Source organism: Scyliorhinus canicula, chromosome 3 (genome assembly GCF_902713615.1).
Source record: "Scyliorhinus canicula chromosome 3, sScyCan1.1, whole genome shotgun sequence".
Lineage (NCBI taxonomy): Eukaryota > Metazoa > Chordata > Chondrichthyes > Carcharhiniformes > Scyliorhinidae > Scyliorhinus > Scyliorhinus canicula.
In genome coordinates, this window is record NC_052148.1 from 95,614,971 (window position 1) to 95,641,802 (window position 26,832).

Genomic DNA, 26,832 nt, shown 5'->3' on the forward strand with positions numbered 1-26,832 from the left:
GGGGTTCACCTTGGGACGTAGGGGTGGCTGGTTCGAGCCCCGGCTGCCCCTCTTTATCCGGCTCTGCCTCTCATTCTTATAAACTTCAATGGATATCAGTGCAACCTGTTCAACCTTTCTTCGAAGATAGGCCTCAAATGCCTGGAATCAATAGAGTGGACCTTCTTTGAATGCAATTATATCTTTTTTAAAATAAGGAGACCAAATCTGCGCACAGTATAGGTGGCACAGTGGTTAGTATTGTGGCTTCACAGCTCTAATGTAACCATTGGATTCCTGGCTTAGGTCACTGTCTGTGCGGTGTCTGCACATTCTCCCAGTGTCTGCGTGGGTTTCATCCGGGGCTCCTGTTACCTCCCACAGTACAAATATGTGCAGGTTAGGTGGATTAGCCTTAGTGTCCAAAAAGATTAGATAGGGTTACTGGGTTACGGGATAGGGTGGAAGTTGACCATGTTGACTATGCCTAATCGCATTATCATTTTCTAAGCACCCTCCCAATGAATTCTAGCAATTTCGCTACGATCAATATCAGGCTAACTGGAATAAAGTTTCCAGCTTTTTGTATCCCTTCTTGAATAAAGTGCCATGTTTGCTATTTTCCAGAATCTAAAGAATTTTCAATTACAATGCCTCTATGATCTTGCAGCCATTTTTAAGACCCTAGGATGCAGGCCATCCAGTCCTGGGGACAAGACTAGTTTAGATTAGGTCTAATCATTTTCCCAGCACCACTTCCCTGGTGACAGTGTTTTAGGTTCCTTCCTCCCTTTCACGTCTGCATTTTCAAGTATATTTGGGATATTTTAAGTCTTCAACAGTGAAAAGAGACACAAAATACCTGTTCAATGCATCGGCCATTTCCTCGTTTTCCATTAACAATTCCCCAGTCTCATTTTCTAGTGGATCAACATTAGCTCAAGTTACTCCGTTTCCAATTAAAAACTTGTAGAAGCCTTTACTATCGGTTTTATCTTACCGCAAGCTCTCTTGTGTACCCTACTTTTTAATGTTCATTCTTTGCTGGTTTTTAAAATCTATCTAATCTTTTGACCTACTACTAATCCTTGCAGATTTGTAGTGTTTCTTTTAACTTGATATTTTTATTTAGCCACAGATTATTCTTTCTCACTCCGATAAATCTTTGCTGAAAGTTACTAAATACCTCCTTAAAAGTCTGCCACTGCATTTCTATGGTCCTACCTTTTAATCTATTTTCCCAGTTCACTTCAGTCAGCTCTGTCTTCATATTGTCAATTACCTTTGTTTAGGTTCAAAACAATTTTAGATCCACACTTGTCCCCTTCAAACCAAATGTGAAATTGAATCATATTATGATTCTTATCACCTAGAGGCTCCTTTACCATGAGGTTATTGATTAATCCTGCCTTATTATACATTTTCTGGTCTGAAATAGCTTGCTCCCTGGTTGGCTCTAAGAAATTGTCCAGAATACCCACTTATGAATTCATTTTCCAGGCTATCTTTGCCAATTTGATTTGCCCAATCGCCATAAAGATTAAAGTCACCCATGATCATCGAGATACCTTTCTTGCATGCCCCCATTATTTCGGCATCTTGCTCTTTTGAGCCAAAGTCATCTCTTGCTACCACACTAATGACATCCTTTATTAACAGAGTACCCCACCTTTGTCTAGATTCCTGTCTCTTCAAAATGTCAAATACTCTTCAATATTCAGGTCCCAGTTGGTCTCCTTGTAACCATATGGCTGAAATGGCTATTAGGCTTTATTTATATCTGTGCTGAAAATTCATCCAGAATGCTATGAATGCTGTGACCATGCAGGTGCAGAGCTTGAACTCTTGTCTTTTTGACATTTTGGCAATCTTTGGCCTTCTCTTGTGGTGCGATCATAAGTTTGTACGCGGTGTCCCTTCCTCCAACACCAGCTATCATTACTCAAATTGCTACCCTGCTCTATTACCTAGTTGCTTCCTTTAAATTTACCACATCTGCTCACATGATTATCTTCCTAATACTGTATTAATTGTAGATCCCTAGTTTTAAATTAAATTTGAGGCAAAGTTTACAAAATGTCATGAAATTTGTTTTGGGCTGTATGGTTTGTGAACTAACACTTGCGGTGACTGTAACATTGAAGGTATAGCATGCTTCTATATTTGTTTCTGGACAGGACCCTCTTGGGGTGTATTGATTGGTCACCCAGATCAGCTCAAGGGTCAGTGAAGAACAATTCAAAGGTCAGTCAGTTTTATTCAGGAGTAGGAGAAGTAGTTCCATGCAATTAAAGTGCTGTTGATGCTCTGTGGAGTTGGGTTGGCAGGCTCCAGTCATTGATTGTAATAAAGAAGTGATTTGAGAGGTTGGTTATGAAGCACATCAACGCCATTCTCCCAGAATGCAGCAACCAGTCCACAGCAAAGGTCATCTCCCTGGCTCTACACTCATCCCTGCAGCATCATGACAACAAGGACTCCTAACTCCGACATCAGACTCCTATTTATTGGCTACAGCTCCATCTTCAACCCCATAATCGCAGCCAAGCTCATATCAAAGCTCCAAAACCGAGGACGTGGCTCCTAACTCTGCAACTGGATCCTCGACTTTCTGACCCATAGACCACAATCAGTAAGAATAAATATCCTCCACTAGTGTCCTCAATACCGGGGCCCAGCAAGGCTGTGTACTTAGCCCTCTACTATACTCCCTCTACACACACATGACTGCATGGCAAAATTTGGCTCAAACTCCATTTACATGTTTGCTGACGACACAACCATAGTGGGTCGGATCCTGAACAACGATGAGTCAGAATACAGGAGGGAGATAGAGAACCTAGTAGAGTGTGTAACAACAACAACAACCACTCCCTCAGTGCCAGCAAAACTAAAGAGCTGGTCATTGACTTGCACACCCCAGTCTGCATCAACGGGACCCAGGTGGAGATGGTCAACAGCTTCAAATTCCTAGGGGTACACATCACCAAAAATCTGTCCTGGTCCACTCACAGAGGCTATGACCAAGAAAGCACAACACTGCCTAGACTCCCTCAGGAAAATAAAGAAATTCGGCATGTCGACATTGACTCTTACCAACTTTTACAGGTGCACCATAAAAAACATCCTATCTGGCTGTAACACAGACTGGTATGGCAACTGCTCGGCCCAAGACTGAAATAAACTACAGAGAGTCGTGAACACCGCCAATCCATCACACAAACCCGCCTCCCATCCATTGACTCTATCTACACCTCCCGCTGCCTTGAAAAAGTGGGCAGCATAATCAAAGACCCCTCCCACTCGGCTTACTCACTCTTCCAACTTCTTCCATCGGGCAGAAGATGCAAAAGTCTGAGAACACGCAGGAACAGATTCAAAAAGAGCTTCTTCCCCGCTGTTACCAGGCTCCTAAACGACCCTCTTATGGACTGATCTGAATACAGTAGTCCCCCGTTATACCGCGCTCCGCAATACCGCGGTTCGCGATATACCGCGGGGGGGCTTATGGACCCCAACTGTCAGTTGTGTCAATTTCAGAGGCCGGCTCACTTTGATCCGGAGAGGGAAGCTGCTCTCTCACTGAAACAATCAGCCGGCCGCTGAAATTGACACTGCCCGCTGCTCTCTCCCTCCAATCAGAAACATTAAAACTTAAAAGTTGGATTGGAGGGAGAGAGCAGCTGGCAGTGTCAATTTCAGCGGCCGGCTGATTGTTTCAGTGAGAGAGCAGCTTCCCTCCGGATCAAAGTGAGCCGGCCGCTGAAATTGACACTGCCGGCTGCTCTCTCCCTCCAATCCAACTTTTAAGTTTTAATGTTTCTGATTGGAGGGAGAGAGCAGCCGGCAGTGTCAATTTCAGCGGCCAGCTCACTTTGATCCGGAGAGGGAAGCTGCTCTCTCACTGAAGCAATCAGCCGGCCGCTGAAATTGACACTGCCCGCTGCTCTCTCCCTCCAATCAGAAACATTAAAAAACTTAAAAGTTGGATTGGAGGGAGAGAGCAGCGGGCAGTGTCAATTTCAGCGGCCGGCTGATTGTTTCAGTGAGAGAGCAGCTTCCCTCTCCGGATCAAAGTGAGCCGGCCGCTGAAATTGACACTGTTTTAATTAGATCCACGATGGGGGTTTTAAATTTATTTTAAAATCTATGCTAGCGCTTCCCATTGTGGGTCTACGGGGGTCTGACCTCTCCCCCCGCCCCCCGTAGACTCTCAATGGGAAGCGCTAGCATAGATTTTAAAATAAATTTAAAACCCCCATCGTGGATATCCGCGGCTCGGATGCAACGCGGGTGGCTGTCTTGGACCCCAACACCCGTGTTATAAAGGGGGACTACTGTACTACACTCCTATATGCTTCACCCGATGCCGGTGTCTATATATTTACATCGTGGACCTTGTGTTGCCCCATTACGTATTTTCTTTTCATATACAAGGTTCTGTTTGAGCTGCACACAGAAAAATACTTTTCACTGTATCTCGGTGCACGTGACAATAAACAAATCCAATCCAATGAGGGCTTGGGGGAAGTCCTGGAGAGCTGAAAAGGCAGAAGGTCAATAACTCCTTGCTGTGTGCCACTGGGGCAAAGGTAGCTCTTTGAAGCAGTGGTGTTTGCCTCGGTATGGCTGAAAAGCTAGAGTTGTAATGATCAGCCGGTGCTGGAGTGCAGACCTGGAAATCTAGGGCAACATAGTCAGAAATCAAGATTGAAACCCTGGGATATGAGTTGTTGAGGCAGTCAGAACTAAGTCTTCTTAGGTGAAGACTGGAAGTCCCTCATAGGGAGACAATTTTAATGAGATCAGTTGACTCTGTTTCATGGCATCCGAGTGGGTTGCTGTGAAATTTGTGGGATCTGTCACATCTGCCATTTATTGTGCAACTGGACAAGTTTGCCCATTAATTCGCATGTACCTTTTGATGATTCGGAATGTTAGAAAATCGGATAAATATTGTAAATTGATTCTAACTGATCAGCAAATTTTGTTTTGTTTGTTCAAAACCGTGGTATCTTGTGACTTCATTCTCTTTGTAAGTATCTGGAATCTCTCCTTTTGTCTACTTTTTAAAAAAGTTAGTCATCCCTAATTGGATCATGCCAAAAATGTAGTGCTCTGGTCCAGGATCATAAGTTTTAAAAGTAAAACTGCCTTGCTTCCCCACTTCAATTTTGCATGCTCACCAAATTATCAATGTTCCACTCTGTTGAAGATACACTCCATACATATTGCAATCTGTGTTTATATTCTGCATGTCTGCTGTATTTTACCATACCATGGAATGAATCAGTTCATGATCCAAATTAAATTTAGTCTTATGTAGATCTGTTTTCACAGATCGTCCAGCACAGATCATAAAGGGATGCTACTTTTGCTCCGTGATGTTTTAACACATTGAAGGTGCTGTTACACACTGTATTATGCTGTTAAGAGAACGATGATAAAACAAAAGAAATGCTTATGCACATTTAAATGTTGATTAATCGCACAAAAAATAAGAGTGTTAATAACCCATTACCTCATTTTAAAATAGGCATAGAATAATTAGAAAAATAAATGGCCAAATTGATGGAACCATCAATTCACCAGACACGCGTTTCCGATGTGAATCTAGGCTTTAATCGACTTACTTCAGAGCCAGCCTGTTACCTGTCGATGAACTCGTAGTGACCCAGGCTGACTCTGGACACGGGTATTTATACAGCTGCACTAGGGGGAGGAGTCATGGGCGGAGCCCAGTACAAGTTCCTGAGTGCTCCCAGCACTACTCCCCTAGTGGTAGAATAGCGCGACTGCGCTTACAAAGAGTGTGAATTAACATATATACATCTATATTGCATTCACCACATTCACCCCTTCAAAAAAAATCAAGTCCGGCGGGGGTGGTGGTCTAGTCTATAAAGTCAGTCTGTCCAGCGGTCGAATTGTCCGCTGAGATCTGCGGAGCACCGGGGTTGCAGCCTCTTGCGGTGGCTGGATGGGTGTAGTGTGCTGGGGTACGATGGGGGACTCCAGGGAGGGTTGTATCCGAGCTTCAAACTCTCCTGGTTCGACCGGAGACGCTGGGGGCTGGCCGGCGTGGGGGCGCAGAACTGGTGGAGCGAGCTCGTGGGCTCGGGAGCGCAAGGGGGCGGCAGCATGGGGTGTAGGGTGAGAGATCCTTCTGTGGGGGTAGAGGGGGGCACTGTATCCGGCAGGTGCCAGATCCCGGAGGGATACAGTGTCCTGACGGCCGTCAGGGAACTCGACAAATGCGTACTGGGGATTGGAGTGGAACAGGCGCACCTTCTCAACAAGGGGGTCGGTTTTGTGCGCCCTGACGTGTTTTCTCAGGAGTACGGGCCCGGCGTCCTCAGCCATGCCGGAAGGGAGACCCCCGTGGTAGTGCCCCTGGAACAAATGAAGAGCCTCTCGTGAGGGGTCTGGTTGGTCGCCGTACACAAAAGGGACCTAATAGCATGGAGCGCGTCTGGGAGGACTTCCTGCCACTGGGAGACTTGGAGCTTTCTAGACCGGAGGGTCAGTAGGACGGTCTTCCAGACCGTCGCGTTCTCCCTTTCCACCTGCCCGTTCCCCCTCGGGTTGTAGCTGGTAGTCCTGTTCGAGGCAATGCCCTTTTCGAGCAGGTACTGATGCAGCTCGTCGCTCATGAAGGACGAACCCCGGTCGTTGTGTACGTAGCTGGGGAAACCGAACAGGGTGAAGATGCTATGCAGGGCCCTAATGACTGTGTGGGAGGTCATGTCGGGGCACGGGATAGTGAATGGAAAACGGGAGAACTCGTCTACGACGTTTAAGAAGTAAACGTTCTTGTTAGTTGAGGAGAGTGGCCCTGAAATCAATCGCGAGGCGTTCAAAGGGCCTAGAAGCCTTGACCAGGTGGGCCCTGTCTGGTCTATAGAAGTGCGGTTTGCACTCCGCACAGATCGGGCAGTCCCTGGTGACCGCTTTTACCTCCTCGTTGGAGAAAGGCAGGTTTTGGGCCCTGATGTAGTGGGCAAGCCGGGTGACCCCCGGGTGGCAGAGGTCATTGTGGATGACTTTTAATCGGTCGATCTGCGCGCTGGCGCATGTCCTGCGGGATAGGGCATCCGGAGGTTCATTGAGCTTCCCGGGTCGATATTTGATATCGTAATTGTAAGTGGAGAGTTCGATCCTCCACCTCAGAATTTTATCGTTTTTTATTTTGCCCCTTTGCGAGTTGTTGAACATGAAGGCAACCGATCTTTGCTCGGTGATGAGGGTGAACCTTCTACCTGCGAGGTAGTGCCTCCAGTGACGGATAGCCTCCACAATGGCTTGTGCTTCTTTCTCGACTGAAGGGTGTCGGAGTTCTGAAGCGGAAAGGGTACGGGAGAAAAATGCAACGGGTCTCCCTGCCTGATTTAACGTGGCTGCAAGAGCTACCTCTGGGGCGTCGCTCTCTGCCTGAAATGGGGTGGATTCATCCACCGCCCGCATGGCCACTTTGGCGATGTCCTCCTTGATGCCGTCGAAGGCCTGGCGTGCCTCGGCTGACAGGGGAAATCGTGTGGTCCGAAAGAGTGGGCGGGCTTTGTCCGCATATTGAGGGACCCACTGGGCTTAGTAGGAAAAAAATCCCAAGCACCGTTTGAGGGCCTTGGGACAATGAGGAGGAGGGAGTTCTTCTGCATACGGTCCGGGTCGGGGCCCAGGACTCCGTTTTCCACGACATCGCCGAGGATGGCTAGTATGGATGTGCAGAAAACGCATTTCTCCTTGTTGTACGTGAGGTTCAGTTTCTGTGCCGTTTGGAGAAAACGGTGGAGTTGGCGTCATGGTCCTGCTGGTCATAGCCGCAGATGGTGACATTGTCCAAGTACGGAAACGTGGCCCGCAGCCCGTACTGGTCCACCATTCGGTCCATTGCTCGTTGGAACACCGAGACCCCATTAGTGACGCCGAAAGGGACCCGGAGGAAATGGAAGAGGCGGCCATCAGCCTCGAATGCCGTGTAGTATCGGTCTTCCGGGCGGATTGGGAGCTGGTGGCATGCAGACTTCAGATCCACCATGGAAAAGAGCCGGTACTGGCTGATCTGGTTTACCATGTCTGCAATCCTGGGGAGGGGATACGCGTCGAGGAGCATAAATCTATTTATAGTCTGACTTTAGTCGACCACCATACGGAATTTTTCCCTGGTCTTAACGACCACCACCTGAGCTCTCCAGGGACTATTGCTGGCCTCTATAACCCCCTTACTGAGTAGCCTTCGGACCTCTGCTCTGACAAATACCCTATCCTGCAGGCTATACCACCTGCTACGAGTGGCTACGGGTTTACAGTCTTTAGTGAGATTGGCAAAGAGAGGAGGGGGGGGGGGGGAATTCGCAGCATAGCGAGGCTGCAGATAGTGAGTGGGGGCAGGGGCCCTCCGAAGCTGAGGGTGAGGCTCTTGAGGTTGCATTGGAAGTCTAGGCCTAATAAGAGTGGCGCACAGAGTTCGGGCTAAACGTAGAGTTGAATTTCGAGTAACTAGCGCCTCGGATTGTGAGTGTCGCGGCAGTGCACCCCTGGATCTGGACCGAATGGGAGCCTGAAGCGAGCGCGATAGTTTGCTGCGCGGGGAAAACGGGGAGCGAACAGCGTCTTACCAGGTCTGGATGTATGAAGCTCTCAGTGCTCCCGGAGTCGAAGAGGCATGGCGTTTTGTACCCGTTGATATGGACCTCTGCCATCGAGTTTCGTAGATTCTTTGGTCGTGATTGGTCCAGGGTGACCGCGCTGAGTTGCGGGTAGTCGGCGGCTCGATCAGCTGTGCTGGACTGGCCCAGTGATGACTGCCCTCCGAGTTCATAGTTTAGTTCGAATTCCTCCGCTGAGTTGTCCGAGCGCAGAGATGCCGATCGGGCCCGTGGATCGCACGTGGCGGGCAGCGAGGAAGATGGTGTCCAAGATGGCGGCCCCCATGAGTCGCACGTGGCCGGCCACGTGGTGGAGGTTTTCCAAGATGGCCGCCCCCATGGATCGCATGTGGCTGGAGGGGGCAGAGTCGGGGCATAGGCCGCAGCGTTTCGGGCCCCGCAGGGCTGTGAGTGAGGGGAGCGATTACTGCGAGTCGATGGGGAGTTGGAAGCTGGGGCCCGTTTTGCGAGGGACTCTTGCGTAATGCCCTTTTCGCCCGCAGCTGCTGCAGGTCGCGTTGCGGGCCGGGCAGTGCTACCGCGGGTGCTGATTCTGGCCGCAGAAATGGCAGGCTGGAGCAGAATAGTGGCTGGCTGGGGCAGCATGGTGGCTGGGCGGCCGCGGAGCACAGGCCTGGGTGAGTTGCTGGTTGGGGGCCCATGATTGGGTCGTGGGGTCCGCGGGGAAAGAGTTAAGGCTGCGAAGGAGACGTCCATCTTGGTAGCAGCTTCCACAGTCGTTTCTAAGTCCTGGGCCCCCTTTTCCAGCAGTCATTGGCGCACATAGTTAGACCTGAGGCCCGCTACAAAATCATCACGTACGGCCAATTCCCTGTGTTCAGCCACGGTAACCGCTTGGTATTTACAGTCATTGGACAAATTATTAAGTTCTCTTAGGAATTCGGCGAGTGATTCCGTAGGCCGCTGACGGCGAGTCGTGAACACATGGCGAGCGTAAACTTCATTAATGGGCCTTACATACATTTTTTCGAGAACTGCTAGCGCCGCAGTATATGAACTGGCCGAGTTTAGTTGCGTAGAGATTCTGCGGCTCACCCTTGCGTGCAGTAGACTTAGCTTCTGATCCTCTGTAGTTTCGGCTGTGCTCGCTTCGGCCAGGTAGGCCTTGAAGCACCGGATCTAGTGGGAGATTTCTTTAGCCTCTGCATCCTGCGGGTTGAGTTCCAGGCGTCCAGGCTTGAGGGCCGATTCCATAATCGATCTTTACTGTTCTTAAGTCGATTAAATTGATGGAACCATCAATTCACCAGACGGGTGTTTCCGATGTGAATCTAGGCTTTAATCGACTTACTTCAGAGCCAGCCTGTTACCTGTCGATGAACTCGTAGTGACCCAGGCGGACTCTGGACACAGGTATTTATACAGCTGCACTCGGGGGAGGAGTCGTGGGCAGAGCCAAGAGTGGAGCCCAGTACAAGTTCCTGAGTGCTCCCAGCACTACTCCCCCTAGTGGTAGGATAGCGCTACTGCGCTTACAAAGACAGTGTGAATTAACATATATTATATATATACCGTGAGGGGCCTCACGGTAGCATGGTGGTTAGCATCAATGCTTCACAGCTCCAGGGTCCCAGGGTCGATTCACGGCTGGGTCACTGTCTGTGTGGAGTCTGCACGTCCTCCCTGTGTGTGCGTGGGTTTCCTCTGGGTGCTCCGGTTTCCTCCCACAGTCCAAAGATGTGCGGGTTAGGTGGATTGGCCATGCTAAATTGCCCGTAGTGTAAGGTTAATGGGGGGATTGTTGGGTTACGGGTATACAGGTTACGTGGGTTTAAGTAGGGTGATCATTGCTCGGCACAACATCGAGGGCCGAAGGGCCTGTTCTGTGCTGTACTGTTCTATGTTCTATATACATCTATATTACATTCACCACACAAATCATGAAGTTGCACATTTTTGAAAACAACATTTAAAGCAGTAGTGATCTGCAGCAATTTCCATACTAAAGTAAAGCTCTGCTAACCCAAGTGATATTACATTAATTATACAGTCACTATTACCTTGTGAAATTTCTTTACAGCACTGTATACTTGCTTCACTGATAAGCTGCCGTACTAAATGACTCAAATGTTTGGGCATTCTGAAACCGGCTAACTGAAATCCCAAACTTGTAAAAATATCTCAATCATGGAAATACTTTACAACAAAAAACATCTAATAGTTTTAAAGTAATATTGTGTATCAAACCCACTTCTATCAAAATCTGGAATGCAAAGTTCAGTTGTATATTAACTTTTTACTTGGAAGCAAAAAATGCAAACTGATTTACATAATTTGAGTAAAATATCCCAAAGAAATAATAAAAGCCTCAATTTATACAACAGAGTCCAATTATTTCCTATTTCTGGTATTTTATTTCATAGAATTTACAGTGCAGGAGGCGGCCATTTGGCCCATCGAGTCTGCACCGGCTCCTGGAAAGTGCACCCTACCCAAGGTTAACACCTCCACCCTATCTCCATAACCCAGTAACCCCACCCAACACTAAGGGCAATTTTGGACACTAAGGGCAATTTATCACGGCCAAACCACCTAACCTGCACATCTTTGGACTGTGGGAGGAAACCGGAGCACCCGGAGGAAACCCACGCGCACACGGGGAGGATGTGCAGACTCCGCACAGACAGTGACCCAAGCCGGAATCGAACCTGGGACCCTGGAGCTGTGAAGCGATTGTGCTATCCACAATGCTACCGTGCTGCCCCTGCGTATTGTTTACGCAATATCCTTTTTTCACATGGACTGCTCAGCAATGCATTTTTAAGGATGCACAAAAATTTCAAAGCAAAAGAAAAATCGATCACTGGTAAACTCGCTGCATAATCCAATGTTAAAAAACAAGGAGGTTTTCACATTACTGGCTTTCATTGAATTTCTCATACATTTCATTTCTCAACAGAGTGCTTGCCCATTAAGATTTACAGAAAATGTAGAAGGATATGCCCCCTGCTGTATACTATAATCAGTGACCCCACAATAACACATTATGGATTAAACGTACCGCTTGTTCACACCGGCAGGATATTCTGGTCCCACCGGTGACACACGGGTTTCCCGGAGACAAGGAATGCAGTCAATAGGAAATCCCATTGACAACGGTGGGACCAGAAAATTCTCCTGCAGGCCATCTCCGCTTCCGAAAAACACGCGCAGGGCAGGAAAATTCTGCCCTATAGCTCTTCCTTGTAAATAAAGGAACAGATTGAACAAATTTTGCCAAAGTTCAAGGGATCAATTTTTCATATACAATTTTAGCAACTTATTTTTGGTTAGCAGAATGCTTTTTGCACAGAAATTTATGACTATGTTTAAGAGTCTCCAACACAAGCCACTCTACCTACCTCTTATTTACTTTCATTCAACATGTACCGTGCACAATCATGTTTGACTGTCTCCCAAATTACTAATTCCAGTGGACTTCAGTACACACCGATAGCAAAGACTGAAGGATCCTCATAAGTTGGTGGTATCGAGTTCAACTCGCTCGTGCCACAGTTTCACAATGATAAGTTTCCAGCTAGTTATCATGCTAGGACCGCCCTCTCTTTTGAGCATTGGCTTATCTGTGGCTGTAGGGGAATAACCTCAGCTGCCGTATTTTATATTTAAAAATGTGAACTCAAATAAATAAATGTTATTGGGTAGGTTTTAGGTATCTGAAGACACCGTCAGTGGAACGATACACAAGAGACCATAATTGGAGAAACAGAGTCCTACTGGGAACTGTAGTGCCAGAGGAGGTTAGTGATAGGGATGGGTGAGGTCATGAGAATACATAAAACCAAGAATGAGAATTTATATTTGAGACAGTGGGGAACTGGTAAACTGGTAAAGACTGGAGAGATAGGCGAGTGGGGCTTGGTGTGGGAAAGGATAAGCTCACTTCGAGCCTTAAGGTTGGGATACTGACCAAGAGAATATTGGAACAAAGAAGGTCTGGAGGTAACAAAGGAATGAATGAATTTCAGCTGCAGTCTGATTGAGGCAGGGAGGGAGGCAGGTGATGTTATGGAGGTGGAATTAAGTGATTGCGATCAGTTATTGCACTGGAAACTAACGATAAAGCAATAGGAGAATGGATATGCTCAAGTGAAGCAAGTTACAGTATTCTGATATGGAATGGCAAAGTTATTTTCTGTGCTAAGGGATTGAATTATCTCGGTTTGAATTGAGCAACATAAATTGCAGGTAAAGACAAAATTTCATGCAACAAATGGAGAAAAGAATTGAGTATCCAGCAGTGAAAAAAACATTCCCAATGGCTATTAATTACAAGTTGCACAGAACATTGACCTCAAAATTGCAACAAGCAGTATTTTATTGACAGTGTTTTATTCAATTATTTATTCAGTGGTTGGCAAGGTTAAAGATATGAAACACAATGTGAATAAAAGTTCTTGTTCAATGCCAGAGTTGTTAGTTCATTAATACCATAACTGTCAAGCACATTGAACACTCTGGTGTAAAGGTTTATACCATGATTATTAGGCACACTCGTAAAATCCCAACACTACAATTTACAGAACTTCTGTGGAGTGGCAATCACTGTTGGATTGCCACTCCCTCCTGATCTGGGCCTGGTACAAAATGTGCAGTGTAGCAGCTCCAGAGTGTCCCTTCTGTGAAGGCCAGCACCAGGGTGGGAAGTGAAGCCACACCTCCTTTTTCACAATGCGAGCTGCTGCAAAGTAGGCAAGTTGAAAGGTCCCATTTTTGTAGGAGATAAAATAAATGTATGTAGGGAGGGGGAGAACAGTTGAAGGGGGTTAGTTGGGGGAAAGCAGTCAGGCGGTTCTAGTACCACAGTTACCCAGGAGTTGGAAGCAGTTTTAATCCTTTAACATTTCCTGGGCAAATATTCCGTTAAGAGAGCTGGAACCATTGGAAGTCTCCATTTCAAATTGCGGTTATGGATGGTTCCCGGTGCATGGAAATTTCCCCCATCTTGGAAAATTCTTGTGCAGTCCTTGCTTCAGGATTTCCAGAGTATCCCAGTGCATTTTTTGGGGCACGGCCCTTGAGAGAAAGAAGTTCTCAGCCACCAACTACATCTCAAAGTATGGTCACAAGGTTACATAGAACATAGAACAGTACAGCACAGAACAGGCCCTTCGGCCCTCGATGTTGTGCCGAACAATGATCACCCCACTTAAACCCACGTAACCCGTATACCCGTAACCCAACAATCCCCCCATTAACCTTACACTACGGGCAATTTAGCATGGCCAATCCACCTAACCCGCACATCTTTGGACTGTGGGAGGAAACCGGAGCACCCGGAGGAAACCCACGCGCACACGGGGAGGACGTGCAGACTCCACACAGACAGTGACCCAGCCGGGAATCGAACCTGGGACCCTGGAGCTGTGAAGCATTGATGCTAACCACCATGCTACCGTGAGGCCCGTGAATATATCCGTAAATACCAAGTTTATCGAATGTCATGTTCTGTAGACTGGCCGGCGTAAATGTACTACAGAACATCTAGTTCTTGACTAGTTTAACAAATTACGAACTCTAACAAACTAGAGCAACTGCAAAATAAATCTATCCACCAACATGGCTTACTCCCAACTCCCCTAGGCACAGAGTCACGTGGAAGGTTTACACTGCAACCTGGTGGTTGGAGGTTGTGTATATTATATACAAGATTGCTTATTCATATCACATAGGATATTAAAAAGATTTCTGCACCCTCGCTACCAATTAAGCTGGTTCTCAAATTTGCCTTATATTGCCACACTTGCTCAGAAAAAACAGGATTATATAATTTTGAAAAGTTTTCATAGCAATTGCTGATATTGTCCAGTAATTGTGTATTCATCTAGCTAGCCAAGTGTGCAAACAATTCAAATATTCTGTTGAATAAGCTAAGACTGATTTTTCTTTTAAAAAGCTATGCCCATTCCCAGTTAGCCAATTGTTCTACATTTCACACGTCTTTTTCTCTAAATATCCAAAACTTCCCCTACTTGGAACCTCTACAAAAGACAGACAGCATAAATTATACAAAACTTCTAAAAAGGAACAGAAAATCTTTTGTGGCGTTTTATACAAGTGTAATTAATAACAATGATTCTACAATCACACCAACTCTCCCAAAAGTACTCCATAAAACAATTTCACCAACTGAAAAGATAATGAACATTTTGTTTGACAAATAATTTGATTGTGTCACAGCAAAATTGCACTCAAATGTCACAACAATGCATTGCTGCAATTCATCATGTTCGTTCGCAAATAAAGTTTGCCACAGTGTCAGTTAATTTTAAAATTACACAATATCACAAACTTCAGATCTGCAGATAATGGTAGTTACATTCCCAAGTTCCAATGTAACAATGGGCAGCTATAAAAATTGGCAATACTAAAAACTTATTTTCTGGTTGAAAAATCATAGAAGCATAGAACCCCTACAGTGCAGACAGAGGTTCATAAGATATAGGAGCGGAATTAGGCCACTTCGGCCCATTGGGTCTGCTCCACCATTCTATCATGACTGATATGTTCCTCATCTGTTACTTACAATGCTACAGACCAAGACTGGATTGCAAAATCATCCACAGCATCTCGTCCCTGGAACACATGACGTAGGTGCAGGAGGGGGAAATTTAGCCTTTGTAGCCTAAACACCTTCAATGTGATCATGGCTGATCCAATCCTGGCCTCACCTCCACTGTCCTGCCCGTTCTCCATAACCCTTCAAACCATTACCAATTAAAAATCTGCCTTGCTCCTCCTTAAATTTACTCACTGTCCCTGCATCCACTGTACTGAGGTAGTGAATTCCACAGATTCACAACCCTTTGGGAGAAGTAGTTTCGTTTCAAATTTGCTACCCCTTATTCTATGATTATGACCTCTCATTTTAGAATGCCGCACAAGAGGAAGCATAAGCATAAAGACCACTTCATCCATACCTTTTAGGATCGTGTGTACCTCGATTTGATCACCCCTCATTCTTCTAAACTCTAGAGTACAGACCTAAACTGTTCAATCTCTCCTCATACGACAAACCCCATATTTCTGGAATCCATCCAGTGAACCTCTTCTGATCTGCCTCCAATGCCACTACACCTTTCCTCAAATAAAAGGACCAAAACTGTGCACAATACCCTAGGTGGGGTCTTACCAATGCCTTGTATAGTTGCAACAACACTTTCTTTCCTTTATCATCAATTTATTTTGCTATAAATGCCAACATTCCATTTACCGGCATGCTTGTTTTCTGTGACTCATGCACAAGGACACCCAGATCCCTCTGCATTAGAGCACTCCAAAGTCTCTCCCTATATAAGTTGCTTTTCCATTTTTTCAACAAAAATGCGTGGCCTCACACTTATCCACGTTAAACTCCATCTGCCAAATTTTGGCCTACTCTCCTAACCTATCTATATCCATTTGTAAGGTTTTTATTTCCTCATTGCAACTTACTGTCCCACCTATTTTTATGTCACCTGCAAATTTAGCAATAGGTCCTTCTATCCCTGTATCCAAGTTGTTAATATAGATTTTAAATAGCTGGGGCCCAAGGAACAAACCCTGTGGCATCCCACTAGTTACATCTTGCCGTCCAAAAAAAGACCCATTTATCCCTACTCTCCCTCTCTTGATGTCAGCCAGTCTTCTATCCAAGCTAATAAATTAACACTAATCCCATGTGATCTCACCTTGTGAATTAACGTTCTGTGCGGCACCTAATCAAAAGCCTTCTGGAACTTCAGATATACTCCATCTGCAGGATCCCCATTATCCACTTGGCTTGTTACATCTTCGGAGAACTCTGCCAATTAGTCAAACATGATTTGCTCTTCATAAAATCATGCTGACTCTGATGGGTAGCATTTTGGCTTTCCAAATGCCCTGATATTAGGACATTGATAATTGATTCTAACAACTTTCCAACAACAGTTAAACTAACTGCTCTGTAATTTCCCACATTCTGCCTCCCTCCTTTTTTGAATAAGTGCATTACGTTAGCACTGCTCCATTCCACTGGATCCTTGCCATGGCCATGGAATTTTTGGAATATTATAACCAATTGATTCACTATCTCTGCAGTCATTTCCTTTAACACCCTGGTATGTAGGCCATCAGTCCCTGGGGACTTTCTTTTACCTCTGAATTGCTAGTTCCTATGAGAATGGTACTAGTTTCCTCCACCATGAAAACGGAGGCAAAGTATTGATTTAGCATCTGTCATTTCTGTGTTCCCCACTATTAACTCACCAGTTTCATCTTCCAAGGGACCAGCATTCACCTTAGTGACTCACTTCCCTTTTATGTACCTGTAGAAGCTTCTGCTATCCTTATTCTGTGCTAATTTTTTTTTGTAATTTACCTTAGCTCTTTTTAGTACTTTTTTAGCATCCTTTTGTTTATGTTTAAAAGTTTACCAATCTTCCAGCCTGCCACTGGCCTTTGCAAAATGATATAACTTTAGTTTGTATCTTTATAATGTCCTTGACATCCTGGCTTAGCCATTGATGTTTTTACCCCTCTTCCCATCTTTCTTCCTCACTGGGATATATTTCAGTTGAGAGGAAGTGAGCATCTTCTTAAATAACTGCCACTGCTCATCAGTTGTCCTACCTTTTAGCCTTCCTGTCCAGTCTATATGGGCCAAAACTGTTCTCGAGCCTACGTAATTTCCTTTGTTTAATTCCAGAACACTAGTGTGGAACTCCACTTTCTCACCCCCAAACTGAATCTTGAATTCTACCATACTGTGGTCACTACTCCTTAGTGGATCCTTAACTATGAGGTCATTAATTAATCCCAAATCGAGAGTAGCCTCCTCTCTGGTTGGTCCCGCAAAAAATCCAGAAAACAATCTCTAATGCATTCAATGAACTCTGCCTCCAGGCTACCCTTGCCAATTTGATTCCTCCAGTCCATGTGCACATAAAAATCACCTGTTATTATTGCTGTACCTTTCTTGTAAGCCCCCAGTATTTCCTGGATTTTACTGTGCTTTGGGGACCTATAGATTACTCCTACGAAGGTCTTCTTATTTCAACCCAGACTGATTTGACATCTTGATCTCCAGTGCTTATGGCATTTCTCATTACAGCACTGATCCCTTTCCTCACCAGCAGAGCTAAGCCACCTCCTTTTCCTTTCACCCTATCTATCCAAAATATTGCGTACCCTTGGATATTCAATTCCCAGACCTGGTCTCCCTGTAATCGCTTTTCAGTAATCCCCACAAAGTCATAACCTTTTGTTTCTATTTGCACCGTTAGCTCATTAAGTTTGTTACAAATGCTTCTTGCATTTAGATGCAAAGCTTTTAAATTTGTTTCAATGTTAGATTTCCCTACTTTTATGTAATTCCTTGGGCATAAAGACATTCACCTGTCCTGTCCCTCAATTTCATTTTCTGGTAACCGTCCGCCACATTGCTAACCTACACTCTTATCTCCTCCTTTAAATTGGGTTTTCTAGTTTCCCCTACAACTTAAATCCCCCCCCCCCCCCCCCCCCCCCCCCCCCATTTAGTATAAAGTCCTATCTACAACCCTAGTTACACGATTTGCTAGGATGCGGCCCATCGTGTGGGCACCGACCCTCCAAAAGAGCACCCTAGCTAGGCCCATTCCCCTGCCCAACCCTGTAACTCCACCTAACCTTTGAACACTAAGGCACAATTTAGCATGGCCAATCCATCTAACCTGTGGGAGGATTCTTGTGGGAGGAAACCGGAGCACCCTGGGGAAACTCATGCAGAGACAGAGAGAAAGTGCAAACTGCCTGAAATCAGTCACCTTGGGATTTAGAGCACCCAATTCTTTTTTCCAATTAAGGAGCAATTTAGTGTGGCCAATCCACCTACCTGGCACACCTTTGGGTTGTGGGGGTGAGACCCCGCAGACACTGGGATAATGTGAAAACTCCACACGGACAGTGACCCGGGATCGAACCCGGATCCTCAGCGCCGTGCGACCAATCTAAATCTTATGATACAATGGTCGCTGTCCCCTAAAAGCTCTCCCACTGATACTTGATCCACGACGTCCAACTCATTCCACAGTACCAGGTCCATCAGTGTCTGCCTTCTCACTGGACCAGAAACATACTGCTGCAGAAAATGATTTTGAACGAACTCCAGGAACTCTCGCTCTTCTTGTCCCTTTGCACTACTCCTATCCCAGTCTATATTTGGATAATTTAAGTCCCCCATTACATATTCTTCGCAATAAGGGATTACATCTCCAGAAGGACATTGCAATGGTCCAGAGGGTAAATGAAAAAAACTAATCAGGAAAGCAAGGAGTGAGCATGAAAAGAGACCAGCAGCTAACATAAAAGGGAATCTCAAGGTCTTCTACATTCAAGAATGTAAATATGAAACGGGTGGTGAAAGAAAGAATAGATTTAAAAAAAAAAAGGAGAAATGCATGTGGAGGTAGGAGAACTGGCAGAGGCATTAAACAAATACTTTGTATCTGCCTTTACAAAGGGAAGAGGGTACTACCCAGGCCAAGATGAGGAGGTAGTAACTAGTACACTCAAGAAGGTGGGGATATTACAAAGGCTTTATTTACTTAAAATTAATAAGGCACTAGGGCTGGTTGAGATGCATTCAGGAATATTGAGGGCGATGAGTGTGGAAAATTTGGAGGTCCTGGCGATGATCTTCCAGTCATACTTAGGTTACAGGGGTTGTGTTGGAGGACTAGAGAATTGTGATGTTACACCCTTGTACCCAAAGGGGTGCAAAGATAATGTCAGCTACTCCAGACCAGTCAGTTTGACTTCAATGGTAGGGAACTGTGAAAACTGTCTTGCAGTTTTATAGACTTTGCTATTCTGAACTAAAATCATGAGATTCAGTTGTATAACGGGTAGGCAGAAATACGTGGATGGAAACATATCGACGTGATGAATGAAGATCACACAGGAAACAGACTTTACAGCTGCAAAGTCTGTTTACTTAAGTGTAATTTTTCCCAGTACTTGATATCAATCTGCATGTTAAATAATAATCAATGTATGCCAGGCTCTAAAGTTTGTCTCAGAGTATATACACAAGTGTGGAGTAAATTAATTAAATGCATGATTTTAATTTTGATTGTAGGACAATAGAATGATTATAGAACAGAAAGAGGCCATTCAGCCAATTGAGCCTGTGCAGGGATTCTGCAAAAACAATTTAGTTAGTCCCAATCCCTCATCCTACAAACGTTTCTTCAGGTGCTTATCCAATACCCTTTAAAAAGCCACGATTGAATCAGTCTCCACCACACTTTCAGGCAGATCCTAAATGCTTGCTCCCTGGAACCATTTTAGCAAATCTTTTGTGCACCCTCTCTAAAGCCAGGGACCACAAAATACAAATACTACAAGCATAAATTAATCATTCACTCATAGAAAAACTAGTAATTTACAATGCACCCCAGATCATCTGCATTAGATCTAAATACGCAAATATTCTAAATTAATCTACTGCATAGAAATACAGCAGTTAATGCTGTTTAACTAATAGGGGCAAAGGAAATAGGACAGCAGCAATAGTTGAAATGTGAAAGCATGCAACACATTCAGGAAATATGGAACAGCTGCCAGCTTTCCCTAATATTTCCTCGAACACTAATATATGCATTTTTCATTAGTCTTCATTTGTGTCATGGTTAACTTATTAAATTATATGCAATTGTCATTTACTTTTCACAGCTAAGATTTGTATTTATAAATTTATGGAAAATGTTCCATACAGCACATATGTATCATAAACATTACCTTGTGCAACAGTTATGCCAACATAGGGAAAATAATCTTCCAAATAGGGCAGAGAGGTTAGTACTGTTGCTTCACAGCTCCAAAGATCCAGGTTCAGTTATGACCTTGGGTGGCTCTCCCTGTTCTCCCAGTGTCTGCATGGATTCCCTCCGGGTGCTTCTGTTTCCTCAGTCCAAATAGGTGCAGGTTAGGTGGATTGGCTATGCTAAATTGTCCCATAAGAGTCCAAAAGGTTAGATGGTGTTAGGACGTTAGAGATAGGGTGAGTGTGGGTCTTGGTAAGAGGTGCTCTTTCGGAGGTTCAGTACAGACTCGATGGGCAGAATGGCTTCCTTCTGCACTGTATGGATTTTGATTAAGTGGTGTTTTGGGGTTATGGGATAGGGCAGAGGCCTAGGTAGACGGTGCTTTTTCCGAGGTTCGGTGCAGACTAGATGGGCCAAAAGGCCTCCTTCTGCACTGTAGGGATTCTATGATTCTATGATACTTGCAAGTACAAAAATCCGCTCAAATGGGAAGACTCACTGATGGTTGAAATATTTTATTGAATGGCAGGATCTCCAAGACAAGAAAATCAGTTGAACATTTGTTTTTCAGTTTGTTGTTGAACTAATACATTTTCAAAAAGATCACATCCATTGTATTTTTCCTCAGTAACGGAAATGTTTCAAATCCAAAAAAAAAAAATCAAACATAATATCAGATTAAATATACCCAAATCCTGCTCCTATCTCTATGTTTATCAAATTTAATATTTTATCTTTGAAGGTCTTAATTAATATTTTTAACCTCAAAGTTGCAACTTGTCTCAAAAGCGTAGGTTTCAACTGGATGCCTTTACCCTCAGTTGGACAAGTAGACCTTTTCTGCCACAACCACAGATCGGAGCACCTGCAAGATGCATAATTTCCAAGTATAAGAGCTAATATACAACAAGGTTTTGTCTCCATGTATTTGCTTCTGCCAAAAGATTGGAGAAGCTGGTTTTTCAAATCTTTCTTTCAATTATGGACTGCTCACAGATGGTCGACAGTGACGAGAGATTTCTTATTTAGTCTTTTTACATGGCATCAGCAATCTCAATATTCCAAGTGGAATACTAAGTTACTTTTTAATAAAAGGTGGCTAAATTTACTGAACTCAACAGCTGCATACGGTAATCTTCAGATGTTAGAGAGCAGCAAGAGGTCTTGTGGGTCTCCATCCTGGGCATAAGTCTTTGAAATTCCGACTGATATGTTGCCACGGCTGTACGAAAGAGTTCCGTCAGGTGTTGATTTGAAAGAACTGTAAGATGTTTCAATTTTAGAAATTTAATTCTGGAGTACATCAATTCATAGCAATATGCTGATACTGGTTTTCATGAGGGGAGGAAAATTTGTTGCTCGGTTTATGCATCATATTTAGGCCCTGGACCTCCTGCAAGTTTAATGGTTCAATTTCTACAGCAGATGTTTCTACAGCCAAAGGTTTGAGACTCCCACAGCCATCATTAACCACATCAACCATGAATGGGTTTACAAGAAAGGAGAGGCAGGATCTGAACTTCTGCAAGTCATCAAACCTGATTCCAAATTATCAAGCAGCCCTTCTAATTTATCTCTGTATTATTTGCCTTTGTGATCTAAATGCTTCAAATTCAGGGAACGTGTTTACTTTTCTTTTGAGGTGAAGGAAGTGGTTGACGTTTCTTGACAGGAGTCTTTTGCAAAAGCCTCATTTTATTCTGGAAGCTGAAAATTATTTTGACAAGGTCAGAAATAATCTTCTCCTGCCTTTGGCAAGTTGCGAGTTTGTGCTGCACATCAGTGAAAAACATCAGATTCTGTATCCATTCGCATTCTTCCAGCTGTGGTACGATTTTTTCTTTTCCTCAAGAAAAGCAATGAAAGGCTTCAACAGTTCCACAAACCTATTTCAGACATTGATGGCTGATAACCACCTCGATTTGCAATAGAAAGAGACATCGGCAGGCTTGTCTTGGAGATCCTGCCATTCAATAAAATATTTCAACCAACAGTGAGTCTTCCCATTTGAGCGGATTTTTGTACTTGCAAGTATCTGGCTGCCTAGACATTCACAATGAGTGATGAAAACCTTTTGGATCACTTCTAGAGCGCAATTAGACTGACATGTTTCCCCGCCATTGCAGTTGCTCCATCCGTTGCAACACCGACGGGTTGACAAGTACTTCCACTAAGTAAACACCACGAGTTGCTTTTTTGGGCACCACTAAAGTCAACAATTCTTCTTTCACAATTACATAATGTTATTTTGTATATTTGTGGATTCATCAAGAGCATGTTCGGTGCAGACTCGACGGGCAGAAATACTTTGATTAGCTGGGTTATTACGGTCCCGGATCAGACCTAACAATTGCTAGGATACCAGACAGAAACTTCAATAGTTTACTTAATTTGTAAGACTGTGAGGAAAGGATACTTTGCTCCAGGAGTGAGGAGCAATTCCATCCATAAATAGGGATATGGTGCATTAAAACAAACTTGATTATTAACACAGTCTGAAAACTAACTTTTACATCATAAAGAAAATAGCCTATAATTACTAGTTAAACAATGCTTAACAATATAATTCTTAACTGCAATCTTCTGTGCCCACTCAAGCAAAACGCACCTCAAGTCAAAAACCACATTAATATACAGCCCACTTTTAAATACAGCTATCAGACCCAAGAATATTTACTGTAAAGAAATATCTTGGATGAACTGCTTTAGAGTGAGATCCTTCAGGAAACAGCTTGCAGATTCTTGCGTGTGTCAAACTACAGTTTAACCTGCCAGCCTTTTCAGAAACTGCTGTTCTGTTCACAGGCAAAATCTTTTGAACTAAACTGCTTTGAGAGAATCTGGTCGCCTGCTTACAGATAGACCAAAACTGAACTACAAAACGCAACCCTATCCCCGCAATCCCACCTAACGTTTGGACATTACGGGGCAATTTAGTGTGACCAATCCACCCAAGCGGCATATCTTTGGACTGCGGGAGGAAACTGGAGTACCTACAGGAAACCCATGCTGTCACGGGTCCCTGGCGCTGTGAAGCAACCGTGCTAACCACTATGTTAGCGTGCCACCCATGGTCCCGGGATACAAAACCTTTATGCACGGCTCAGCGGAGGCCACACCTTCACAACTCTCGATGAGCCACGCTTATCTTGGTCCTGGGATCAAGATAATTTGTAACGGGAAATACGCATCGCAGGTTGCATGAACTTACTAGACTTTGTTCCAGCGACCCAGATTTACAGAATGGCCAATTATCGTGACCCACACCACATTTACAAAAGATTCTCCATAATTACTGTTAAAATGCCGCACTCATTGTTGGCACTTATGCATTATTGAATCTAAATTTGTAAATTGAGTTGCCGTTTCATCTTAAACGACAGCTCCACCCTGAGGCTAAAGGGTGTCCTCAGGATTATTTGATTATTTTGTTTCTTCACACCCATTATTAGCATTTGATAAGTTGCTTGCAAAAGCTGGAAAGATCAACAGGCTTAATATTTCACAACATCATGTTCATGTGTTCAAAACTTAACACGACCACAGATATGAAATTAAACGCAAAACTTCAACTTCAGCAACAGGAGCCTGTATTGTTGAATGAAAAACACGGTCAGACAGAATGTCACTGGACGCCTGTTAGTACGATTTCCCAGGTAATCATGCAACAGACTGAAAGCTTGCTAAAAAACAATATGCAAAACATGCACACACATGCAACATTGTACCGACCGGCTCCGGTATGCACAAGTACAGTTTAGTCGCCAGCTAATCCCATCTTCGGCGAACAATTCAAGTCCTGATAAAGGTAGATGCAAAGTTCTTGCTGTAGAGGAACCGATTCAACTGCTGGAATCTATGTAGCCACACATCAGAGAGGGATGCTTGGGGACGTGTTCTTGAAGGACAAGAGCCCTGGTGTGGAGAGACAATTCGCAAGTGGAAGCAGTGGACATAGGGGCTTGTCGGGCTGGAGGAGGCTGTATGTTCAGTTTAACTGAGAGAATGATAAAAGACGCATGGGGTTTGTTAGTAACACATTGAACTCAAGAAATAATACAGATCTTGACGCTGAACACAGTAGCAGGATATGCCAGCCAAAGAGAATTTTAGAGGTCTCTGACTGAAAACTGCACAACTATGGTCTGGCCCAGAGAAGCAAGGAAGTCCACGGGAGCAGTTCTTAATCAGCCTCGCGTGGTCACACACTGTAACACAATGAGAATTTACCGAGAGAGAGAGCAGTAAACATAGGCGATATTTAGGGATCATTTTGGTGACCTTTTGCCGACCTATTTTACACCATTCGGCGGCCCATCTGGGGCCGCAACCAACACCTTGAAAATCGCTGTACTGGAATACCCTTTGGGGCATCATCGGCCTGCGCAATATTCCAGCGTGTCGTGGAAAACAGACGGGGGGGGGGGGTGCCCCAGAGTCACGGCTTATCTTGATGATATCCTGATCACTGGGACGTCGGACCAGGAATACTTGAAGAACCTTGATGAGGTGCTCAGACATTTTTCGTCCACTAATGTTTGGTCCCATGCCCGGGACATTATGTACCTTGGTTACGGCGCGGACTGCAGCAGTCTTCACCTGGTCAAGGACAAGGAGACAGCAATCCCTTCGGCCTCCGTTCGGAGGGGCTCACGGAACTTGGTTCTTTTCTCGGCCTTCACTATTACAGGAAATTTATCCCAAATCTAGTGACCCTGCTGGCCCCCTTACACGGGTTACTGAAGGAGGGTCAGGCATAGATGTCGGCCCTCCACAGCAGGCAGCCTTGGTAAAAAAGCAATTCCCATCCTGGCGGCTGCTTACACACCTCGATCCCGCCAAGCCACTGATACTCATCTGCGACCCCTCACCTTATGGCATCGGAGCAGTCTTGGCCCACTGGATGGACAATAGCACAAAACGGCCCATCGCCGTCCCTTCTTGGACTCACAGCAGCAGAGCGAAATTACACCCAGATTGAGGAAGGTTTGGCTATAGTGTCTGTGGTGAAGAAATTCCATCAATACGTCTTTAGAAATGCTATCAGTTCTGACGTATCACAAGCCTTTGCTGGGGTTGTTCAAGGAGGACAAGGCGATCCTTCCCTTTACGTCCGCAAAAAATTAATGATGGGGTTTGTTGTTGGCAGCCTACGACTATGTATTGGAACACTGCCCAGGACGATGATCCCTCATGCGGAAGCAGACTTTCCCCGGCGACCAGGCCACGGATGCCCGCTTGCGCCAACAAAGTTGCTGCGGTTTTACATTTTATGGATACATGGCCTGTTAATGCATCCCAAATCAGGACCTGAACCCAGAGACCCCCAGTTGGCATATCATATTGTATGGGGCTCAGCACCACACTTTGTCTGACGACCTGAGAGCTTTCGCGACGAAGGTCGCGGAACTCAGCATCGCGACGGGGTCCTACTGTGGGGGACATGCTTCGTGGTCCCGACAAAATGTTGCGGCCCCATTTTGAAGGATCTCCACAATAGCCATCCCAGGGTCTTGAAAGTGAAGATGCTGATCTGCAGCTACATGTGGTGGCCTGGCATCAACACAGATATCGTAAAACGTGCCCAAGTATAGCCAGTGCGAGGAGCACCAGAAGCGTCCGCCGGCAGCATCCCTACACTCTTGGAAGTGGCCAGAATGGCCCTGTTCACGTCAACAGGTCAATTCCAGGGATCACTGTACTTGATTCTGGTCGAAGTCCACTCCGTGGATGGACTTTCACAGGATGATCTCGACAACCGCCAAGGCCATGATCAAGTGACTCCACCAGACGTTCAGTATACACGGCATACTGGAATCCTCATCTCTGACAACGGGACGGCGTTCACCAGCACGGAAATTAGGACCTTTTTACGAACCAACAGGATTTGTCATGTCCGCAGCGCACCATACCACTTGCTGAATGGTTTGGCTGAGCGAGAAGTCCAGACATTGAAACGCATCTGGCATTTCTTTGCTCCAGAATGATGCTGTACACCCACACAGGGATGGCATCATCAGAACTGCTAATGGGACGGCACCTTCACATGTGTCAGAGCCTCGTGTTACCAGTTATTGGCAGGAAGGTCCATAGCAGGCATGATTGGTCCAAAATTAGACTCTGGCAAATGCAAGCCTCTTCGATGATTTTCGCCTGGAACTTAGAGATGGAGCTATGTGGATCCTGGGTGTTATACTTAAACGAACGGGACAAGTCTCCTACATGAGCTCAAGTAGGGTGCTCTTTCAACGGGGCAGTGCAGAAACGATAGGCTGAATGGCCTCCTTTTGCACTGTAAATTCTATGACACTATGATACGGGCACACAGCCAGGAATCTGATAGGCACGTGGGTCACCTCCGTGGCCGTACTCCAGAACTGGCCGACCCTTGTTCGGATGCCCCAGAAACACCTCCG

At 45.1% G+C, this 26,832-nt stretch overlaps 1 protein-coding gene across 5 annotated transcripts in view; it reads right to left on the reverse strand.

The window, feature by feature from the left end:
- Positions 1–26,832, reverse strand: part of LOC119962819 (interleukin-6 receptor subunit beta-like) — a 107,323-nt gene that overhangs the window by 71,643 nt on the left and 8,848 nt on the right. For 2 of the 5 annotated variants that reach the window (XM_038790945.1, XM_038790946.1), the window contains exon 2: positions 24,149–24,413. The exons of 2 other annotated variants lie outside the window; for them this stretch is intronic. The gene's annotated coding sequence lies outside the window, so the exon portion shown is untranslated. Of the gene's footprint in view, positions 1–11,989; positions 12,168–24,148; positions 24,414–26,832 lie in introns of those variants that run through there. One more of the 5 variants, XM_038790943.1, reaches the window with a different exon arrangement.